General features: G+C 50.6%; 1 non-coding gene across 1 annotated transcript; it reads right to left on the bottom strand.

Annotated features, from left to right (window-relative positions):
• Positions 1-4,074: 4,074 nt before the first annotated feature.
• Positions 4,075-4,238, bottom strand: LOC145348770 (U1 spliceosomal RNA). The gene has a single exon (XR_013888008.1). It is a non-coding gene; the product is annotated as a U1 spliceosomal RNA (small nuclear RNA).
• Between the last annotated feature and the right edge of the window lie 5,197 nt (positions 4,239-9,435).

The raw sequence follows: 9,435 nt of genomic DNA on the forward strand, positions 1-9,435 counted from the left end.
TGCCATGACTCCCACGGATGACAGCTTTTCCAGATGCAGCACAGGAAAATTTTGCTGGCTCTTTCCTGTACCCTGTCTTGTCATTGTTTGAGATCCGACCCGCTGTGGTGAAAATCGGGTTGGAGGGGAATTTGGCCGCACAGTCATAACAAGAACATAAGAAATAGGAGCAGGAGTAGGCCATCTAGCCCTTCGAGCCTGCCCCGCCATTCAATAAGATCATGGCTGATCTGTCGCTGCTCAGTTCCACATTCCCGCCCTCTCCCCATAACCCTTTAGTAGGAGGCTGAGAACACAGCCTTGTGGGGAACTGGTGTTGAGGATGATCGTGGAGGAGGTGTTGTTGCCTATCCCTACTCTGTCTTGATTTATTATTGTCATACGTATTAACGTACGGTGAAAAGTATTGTTTCTTGCACGTTATACGGACAAAGCATACCATTCATAGAGAAGGAAATGAGAGAGTGCAGACTGTAATGTTCCAGCCATAGCCAGGGGATAGAGAAAGATCAACTCCTCTGGGGGACTCAGAGCTTTTCTGCGAGACCACTTTGGTCACCCTGACAGCATCCGCTATCCCTCAAACGTTGGACAGACCTGGCACTGCTCGTTGGGCCTCGCTGAAATAGAGCAGCAATGGGTACTGGAGTTCCTCTACGGGCTTGTGGGGAATGGACTGATGCTACCCCACACGATGAGATAAGTGGTGACGGTGGCATGATGCTTCTAACATGAAGGTGACGATAGCCAGCCTCAACACCAACAGCAGCAGTGAGCCACTCCGCAGGTCCCTGAGTTCCTGTGAGGGGAAGTATGTTTCCTGCAGGAAACCTATACCGTTCCAGGAGACGAAGACCAATGGCCCCTGGAATGGTGCGTACTGGTACTATGACAACACGCTGCTGGAGGACGAGCGCTTCCTTGCCTTGTTTTGTCGATTCTGGGCCAGCTGGAGAAGGGAGTGGGGAGGCTTCCCCTCCTTGAGGCTAAGGTGGGACATGGGCAAGGAGTCATATCCGTACCTTCTGTCAGGAGTACGCAAAGGAGTGGACAAAGAGGTGGGAATCCAAGCTCGAGGAGCTGGAGAAGGAGGTGTTCGAACTGGATGCACGTCTCAGTCAGCACCACACGGACCTGGTCCTGCGTCTGGAGTACAGGGAGAAGAAGGGCGCGTATGTGAGGTCGCGGCTCCAGTTCCGAGTGGACCCCGACCGCGGTTCCCCCTTCTTCTCCTCGCTGGAAACAGGACGGGCTAACCATTAGCAGCTCCTTACACTGCTGGCCGATGATGGTTCCTCCGTCACAGATCCAGAGGGTATCCGAGCCATTGCCTGGGATTATTTCACCAACCTCTTCTTTCCGGATCCGTCCAGCGAGGATGCCCGCAGAGTTTTGTGGGAGGACCTTCTGCAGGTCAGCCCGGAGGGAATTGGCAGGCTCAAGGCCCCCATCAGCCTGGCCAAGCTGACCGGCGCCCCCAGTGGCCTCAGGCGGGGAAAGGCCCCGGGGCTCGATGGGGTGACAGTGGAGCTCCTCAGGATGTTCTGGGACGTCCCGGGGAACGACTACCCAGAGGTCCTGGGGGAGAGCGTTGCTACTGGGGATATGCCCCTTTTGTGGTGCAGATTCATAATTGCTCTGCTGCCCAAGAAGGGCGATCTCCCCCAACTTAAGAACTCCCTCCTCAGCACGGATTACAGGATCTTTGCCGGGGTGATTTTTGATAAGCGAGGGGATTAAGGGTTATGGGGAGAAAGCGGGAAAGTGGAACTGAGCCACGACAGAACAGCCATGATCTTATTGAATGGCGGGGCAGGCTCGAAGGGCTAGATGGCCTACTCCTGCTCCTATTTCTTATGTTCTTATGTGATGGCTACACGCCTTGGATCCGTGCTGGACCACATGATCCACCTTGACCAGTCCTATACAGTCCTATGACAATCTCCATCTGACCCAAGACCTAATACACCACTCCCAGGGGGCTGGTCTGTCGCGCACCTTCTTGACATTAGATCAGGAGAAGGTGTTTGACAGGGTGGAGTATGAGTATTTACTCGGAACTCTGCGGGCATTCAGGTTTGGGACGCGTTTTGTCTCCGGATCCGATTACTGTACTCGGCCGCAGAGTGTCTGATTAAGGTTAATGGGTCTCTGACGGTGCCCGCTCACTTTGGGAGAGGAGTACGGCAGGGCTGCCCCTTGTCTGGCCGACTCCATTCTATATCCGTGGAGCTGTTCCTGCGCCTTGTGCGGAGGAGGTTGTCGGGTTTGACTCTGCGCAGCCCGGACGTAGGGGTGGTCCTGTCGGCCTACGCCAATGACGGGCTCCTCGTGTTCACGGACCCGGCTGACCTGCGGAGGATGCGAGAATGCCAGGCGGTGTACTCCGCCACGTCCTCCGCCAGGACCAACTGGGCCAAATGTTCCGGACAAGCTCAGGCCTTTTACTTGGAGCAGTTCCCACCTCGTGTGCCTTCGCACAGAGGTGGTGACCTTCCGCCTCCGCACCCGGCAGAGGTACCTCTACGTGGGGCCTTCTCCACGATGGCGCGCCCTGGCGATGTGCCAGTTGCACAGCCCGAGTTAAGGAGTGCAGCTCCTGCATATCAATCTGGGGCGCGGTTCGAACCCCCTGCAGGAGTTGTCCCGTCTTTTCCCAGGACCTCCTCACTGCCTGGAACACGGTCGCCTCGCGGTGCAGCTCGTCCCCGTCAGGAGTAGCGGCTCTCGTGTGATCAGGAATCCGCTCCTCCAGCCGTATAACTTCAGGAGGCTGGCGGAAAGGGAGGATTATGGATGCCAGGGTGACCAGGATCGGGGACGTGTTGGATGTGGAGGAGCGGACAGGATGAGACCCCACATGCTGGCTGAGCGCACGGGGATGCCCGTCTGGCGCGCTCCAAAACTGCCCAAGACCTTAGGGCGGTCGTGCTTGGCCCCGAAAGTGCACGCGGTCGCGAGGCGGTGTGTTGGGATCCCGCCCAAGCATTCTCCGTGTTCGGACGGAATTCCACATTGGCCCAAAGCCTATGCCCCCCCTCCTGGGTCAGGTCGGCACATCATGAGCCGCCTTCCATTACTGCGCCCTCACCTCTCGCCCGGATTCACCTTGGTGGGCCTTGTTGCCGCTGGCCAGCAGAGGTCCCCAGTGGAGGTCCCTCGACGGAGGGATCCCCCCCCCCCAATTATCTTGGGGGCCTGGGATGGAGGGTGATGCATGCAGCAGTGCCCGTACAATCGTAGGTTTCGCGGTCTGACGGGCTCCAAAGCTTGCCCCTTCTGTGGCCTTGTGGAGTCCGTGGACCATGCCTATGTGTTGGGCCTTAGGTTGCATTCCCTTTTTTGTTTTCCTAAAGAGCCTCTTATTAATGTTTCGTTGGCACTTCAATCCCATACTCCTGAGGGAGAGGGGCGGGTCAGGATGGCGACCTCCTCATGAACCTGCTCCTGGGCTTGGCAAAACTTTCCATTAACAAGTCCAGGCAGAGGGCGATCGATGGGGTGGTCCATACTGACTGTCTGCCCCCCTACCATGGCTACGATTGCAGCCAGGTGTCCCTGGGGAGGGAGGATGCAGTGTCCATGGGCACAGTAGATGCCTTCCGTGCCCATTGGGCACTGCAGGGGTTGGAGTGCGATATAGACCCCGATAATGACATTACAATTTGACGTTTTAAGTTTCTGTCCAGGCTGTTCTCCCTTCTTTTTGAGGAGCTGCCCCTTTTACGTGATCCCAGAGTTAATTTGAGTTGGTTTATTTGGTTTGCTTTGAAAGAGGCCAAACCTGCACGTCTTTGGACTGTGGGGGGAAAGTGGAGCACCGGGAGGAAACGAATACAGACACGGGAAGAATGTGCAAACTACACACAGAGAGTGACCCGAGCCAGGATTCAAAAGCTGGGACCAGCAGTGATAAGCAATCTCACTGAGCAGTGTCTGACAATACAAACGTGACAAGAATAAATCAAATTGAAGGATAAAATACAATAGACACATTTTAAAGCAGAACAACTACTCTCAGACGCCCTCTTCTGGGCACAAGTGAAACGCGAAATCTGTTTTTAATTCGAAAGTCAGGGGAGAGCGCGAACGCAGTCCCCCACTACCACAAATTTTGCAGTCGAGTATCCCGCATTTGGGGACATCGCAGGCGTCAGCACACCCGGAGTGCAATGGGATAGCCTCGTCCTGGGCGAACCACCTGCTTGATCATGGTTTCACCCCTGCCAGGTAAGTATGCTCAAACACTCACAAACACTTCCCCTAGGCCTCAATCACTACCTTTCATAGTCATACCTACTCAGTTTCAAAAACACACAAGCCCGCCTTTTTATCAATCTATTTGCACTGCCCATATCACTGTTCCTCAGATATTACGATTAATATTGAACATTCCTCTATCTTGAGTACAAAATTCTGCTACTCTCAGCTCTTATTTGCATATTACCCGTAAAAGGAAAATGAACCGCCCTCCTGGAAAGTTGGCTGCAGTATGGATAATCTCCAGCTGGTGGCGCTGTTTCCTCACCTCTGCGGAAGGACGTGACGCAGTAGGAAGTCTCACAACACCAGGTTAAAGTCCAACAGGTTTATTCAGTAGCAAAAGCCACTAGCTTTTAGAGTGCAGAAGGACATGACACTCATTGATAAGTCAAAGGGGGAGTCATGGTGAACCTGGCCACTAAATTTCACACTGCTTTTACATTGATTCTTTTCACATTTGCAGACAGATGAACTAACCCAGCAATCCTCGTTAAACCCAAAAGGAAAGGCAGAATTGCTTTAAAACATATACCTGCAAAAAAAAATTGACCACATTTCTATTGATAACACTGGGGAAAATAAAACTCGAGGCCATGAAACAAGATTAAGACTAGCAGGTAGTGTTGTATCCCCTGGGATGTAGAAAGTTGACTGGTGATTTGATTGCAGCTTTCTAAGTTTGAGGAACATAGAAATATTTTTGATTTGATTTAATATTGTATTAACATACAGTGAAAAGCATTGTTTCTTGCGCGCTATACATACTGTTCATAGAAAAGGAAATGAGAGAGTGTGGACTGTAGTGTGACAGTCATAGCTAGGGTGTAGGGAAAGATGAACTTAGTGCAAGGTCGGTCCATTCAAAAGTCTGACGAAGCTGTTCTTGAGTCAGTTGGCACATGACCTCAGACGTTTGCGTCTTTTTCCTGAAGGAAGAAGGTGGGGGAGAGAGTGTCCGGGGTGCATGGGGTCATTAATTATGCTGGCTGCTTTGCTGAGGCAGCAGGAAGTGTAGACAGAGTCAACGGATAGGAGGCTGACTTGCGCGATCGATTGGGCTACATTCACCACTTTTTGTACTGATTGTGGTCTGTAGAAAGTTCAAGATCCAGTTGCAGAGGGAGGAGCCGAGCCACAGGCCACAGAGGTCGGAGATGAGTTTCATCGGAATAATGGTGTTGAAGGCTGAGCTGTCGTCAATAAATAGGTGAATGTGACTCAGGAACCTTGGCTGCAATCATACCCCTGTCAGTCATTCTGCGGAGGTGTTTCTGTGCAAGGACACAAACTGCCCTCTTGAACGCTTGTCAAAGACGCTGATAGCCACTGAATAGACGCTCCAGCAAACCACTCCCCTGATCCCCCTCCAACTCTCTCCTCTGCCCCCTCTCACCATCCCACCTCTCCGTCCCCTCCTGTTCAGAGCCCCCGCCCCATTGTCATCCCTTCACCGACATCATGGAGGGGTCATTCTCGCGTGGCTGCTTGTGGGATCTTGCTATGCACAAATGAACTGCTGCATTTCTGACGTCACAGAGTCAGCACCCAGGCCATCCTAGCGTTGTTTACAGATGCCGTGAGGGATTGGGAAGTCACTACATCAATGTGAGTCCTCTTTACACTGGATATACGATGCTGAAGACAGCTAGGCCGTTCGGTCCATCCGATCCGTATATCTTGTTTTAAATTCATTTGTAGGAAGTGAGCGATGCTGACAAATTTGCCTTTTGTTGCCCATCCTTAATTGCCCCTTGAGAAGGTGGTGGTGAGCTGCCTTCTTGAGCCGCTGCAGTCCCTGTGGTGTAGGTACACCCACAGTGCTGTTAGGATGGGAGTTCCAGGATTTTGACCCAGTGACAGTGAAGGAACGGCCGATATATTTCCAAGTCAGGATGGTGAGTAACTTAGAGGGGGAACCTCCAGCTGGTGGTGTTCCCAGGTATCTGCTGCCCTTGTCTCTTTTTAGATGATAGTGATCGTGAGTTTGGAAGCTGTTGCCTAAGGAGCCTTGGTGAGTCCTTGCAGTGCATTTAATGGGTGGCGCACACGACTGCCGCTGTGTGTTGGTGATAGGGGGAGTGAATGTTTGTAGATGTGGTGCCAATCAAGCAGGACTGCTTTGTCCTGGATGGTGTTGAGCTTCTTGAGTGTTGGAGCTGCACCCATCCAGGCAAGGGGGGCATATTCCTGACTTGTGCCTTGTAGATGATGGACAGACTTTGGGGAGTCCGTACACACTGCTGTCAGTTACTCGCTGCGGGACTCCTGGACTATGACCTGCCCTGGTAGGCCCTGTATTTACATATCAGTGCAGTTTCTGCTCAATGGTAACCCCCAGGATGTTGACAGTGGGGGATTCAGTGATGGTAACACCATTGAATGTCAGTGGGGAATTGGTTAGATCCTTACTTTTTGGTGACGATCATTACCTGGCATTTGTGTGGCGGGAATGTTATTTGCCACTTGTCAGCCCAAGTCTGGAAATTGTCCAGATCTTGTTGCATTTGAACATGGACTGCTTCAGTACCTGAGGAGTGGCAAATGGTGCTGAACATTGTGCAGTCATTGGCGAACATCCCCACTTCTGACCATATGACGGAGGGAAGGACGGTGAAGCAGCTGAAGTTGGTTGGGCCTAGGACACCATGCTGGAGGTCACTAAATGAATGGTTTCACTCTCTAATTACTCCGACGCAATTTTTAGATGAACCCGCAACTTGGACAGAGAATTTCTCTGAATCAGGGGAGTTCCAGGCTGGATCGCTCTGGAAAAATCCTGCAGGCTGAGCAAGGATTAGCAGCCACCATCTCCATTAGATAAAGCCTGCGGTCGCATCCTCGATTTAAAATCCATGGCCTAGCCCCCTCCCTGCCTCTCCAGCTCCTGTGACCCTACAACCACCCAGGATCTCTGCACTCCTCTATTTCCAACCTCTTGAACATCCCCAGATTTTATTATTCCACCACTGGCAGCCGTGCCTTCAACTGCCTGAGGCCCTGAGCTCTGGAACCCTCGGCCTAAATCACTCACTCACAATCTTATCTATCTTCCCCCCCTCCCCTTTCCACCCTCTTCCTTGCCCTCCCCCCCTTCTCTCCCTCCCTCTCTCTGCAATAAATCCTGTTTTCCCCTTAACTGGCGAATAAGAATTATGACATACCCGCTCTCTCTCACTCCTGCTCTCCCATTCCTGCGCTCCCACTTTCTCACTCTTTTTCTCATTCTCTCACTTTAAGACGCTCCTAAAAACTTGCCTTTTTGACATGGCCTCTAATCAGCTAAGCCAATACTTCCGTGCATGTTTTGGTGTCAGATTCTTGTCTGATTTGATGCTCCTGTGAAGTGTTTGGGACAGTTAAAGGTGCTATATAAATGCACCTTGTTGTTGTTGCAGGGCTGTTCCGTTTTGACTAAATGGCCTCATTATGCTGGTGAATTCTGTCTCGGTGCGGCAGAGATGTTGCAGGTACATGATTGAAGTCAGACATGTAGGTGTGTCAGACTGTTTGGGGGTAAGGACTTGGGGATGAGTTGTGGATTAAAGGGTTAACTTTATCGACTACTGGGCATGTGCAAAACTAACTACTGGGCATGTGCAAAAGGAGCTCTGTCACAGTGACGTCAGCAAGATGGCGGTGTTGCTGTGATGACACTGGAATCCAATGGGGCCCCCAGGGGGATAACTGTTCTGGGGAAAACATGGGTTCCAATCCCAGCACGGCCGCTGATGGAACTTAAATCCAATCATAGAAACCCGACAGTACAGAAAGAGGCCATTCGGCCCATCAAGTCTGCACTGACCACAATCCCACTCAAGCCCAACCCCCATATCCCTACATATTCACCCACTAATCTCTCAACCTACGCATCTCAGGACACTAAGTGGCAATATTAACATGGTCAATCGACCTAACCCGCACATCTTTGGACTGTGGGAGGAAACCGGAGTACCGGGAGGAAACCCATGCAGACACGAGGAGAATGTGCAAACTCCACACAGACAGTGACCCGAGCCAGGAATTTAACCCAGGTCCCTGGAGCTGTGAAACAGCAGGGCTAATCACTGTGCTACCGTGCCACCCATGAATACTTCTGGAATATAAATCTGGTCTCAGTAATTGCTGGTCTGGCCTACGAGATTGATTTGTTATTGTCACATAGAGTCATACAGGTTTACAGCATGGAAACAGGCCCTTTGGCCCAACTTGTCCATGCCACCCTTTTTTTTAGTGACTAAGCTAGTCCCAATTGCCTGCATTTGGCCCATATCCTTCGATAGCCATCTTACCCTAACTGTCTAAATGCTTTTTAAAAGACAGAATTGTACCCACCTCTACCACTATCTCTGGCAGCTTGTTCCAGACATTCACCACCCTCTGTGAGAAAACATTGCCTCTCAGGACCTTTTTGTATCTCTCCCCTCGCATCTTAAACCTATGCCCTCTAGTTTTAGACTTCCCTACTCTTGAGTAAAGATATTGACTATTTAGCTGATCTATGTATGTATTCGTATACAGTGAAAAGTATTGTTCCTTGTACGCTATACAGACAAAACATACTGTTCATAGATAAGGAAATAAGAGGGTGCAGAATGTAGTGTTACAGCCATAGTTAGAGTGTAGAGAAAGATCAACTTAATGTAAGGTAGGTCCATTCAAAAGTCTGATAGCAGCAGGGAAGAAGCTGTTCTTGAGTCAGTTGATATGTGACCTCAGATTTTTGTATCTTTTTCCCGATGGAAGAAGGTGGAAGGGAGCATGTCTGGGAGAGAAAGCGGGAGCCAGTGATATGAAGGTGGACAGTAAGAATTCCAATAGATATTTAATGAAGAATAGAAATTTAAATAAGAAAATAGTGCATTGTCTGGGGAATTAATGATAGAAAGTAGGGAGGTGGCAGATGGATTGAATGAGTATTTTGTACCTGTCTTCGTATAGAGGATAGCCAACAACTTAGAAATAGCTGCACATCACAAAATGGGAGGGCAGGAGGAACACAAGGAAATCACAATCACTAGGAAAGTGCTACTGAGTAAATTTTTTTTCATTAATTTGTGGGACATGGACCTCGCTGGCTGGCCAACATTTATTGCCCATCCCTAGTTGGCCAAGGTCAGTTGAGAGTCAAACATACTGCTGTACCTCCGGTGTCACATTTAAGTTTAAAGTTTA

The sequence above is a fragment of the Carcharhinus amblyrhynchos genome, chromosome 9 (genome assembly GCF_965287045.1).
Source record: "Carcharhinus amblyrhynchos chromosome 9, sCarAmb.v2.hapA, whole genome shotgun sequence".
Taxonomy (NCBI): Eukaryota; Metazoa; Chordata; class Chondrichthyes; order Carcharhiniformes; family Carcharhinidae; genus Carcharhinus; species Carcharhinus amblyrhynchos.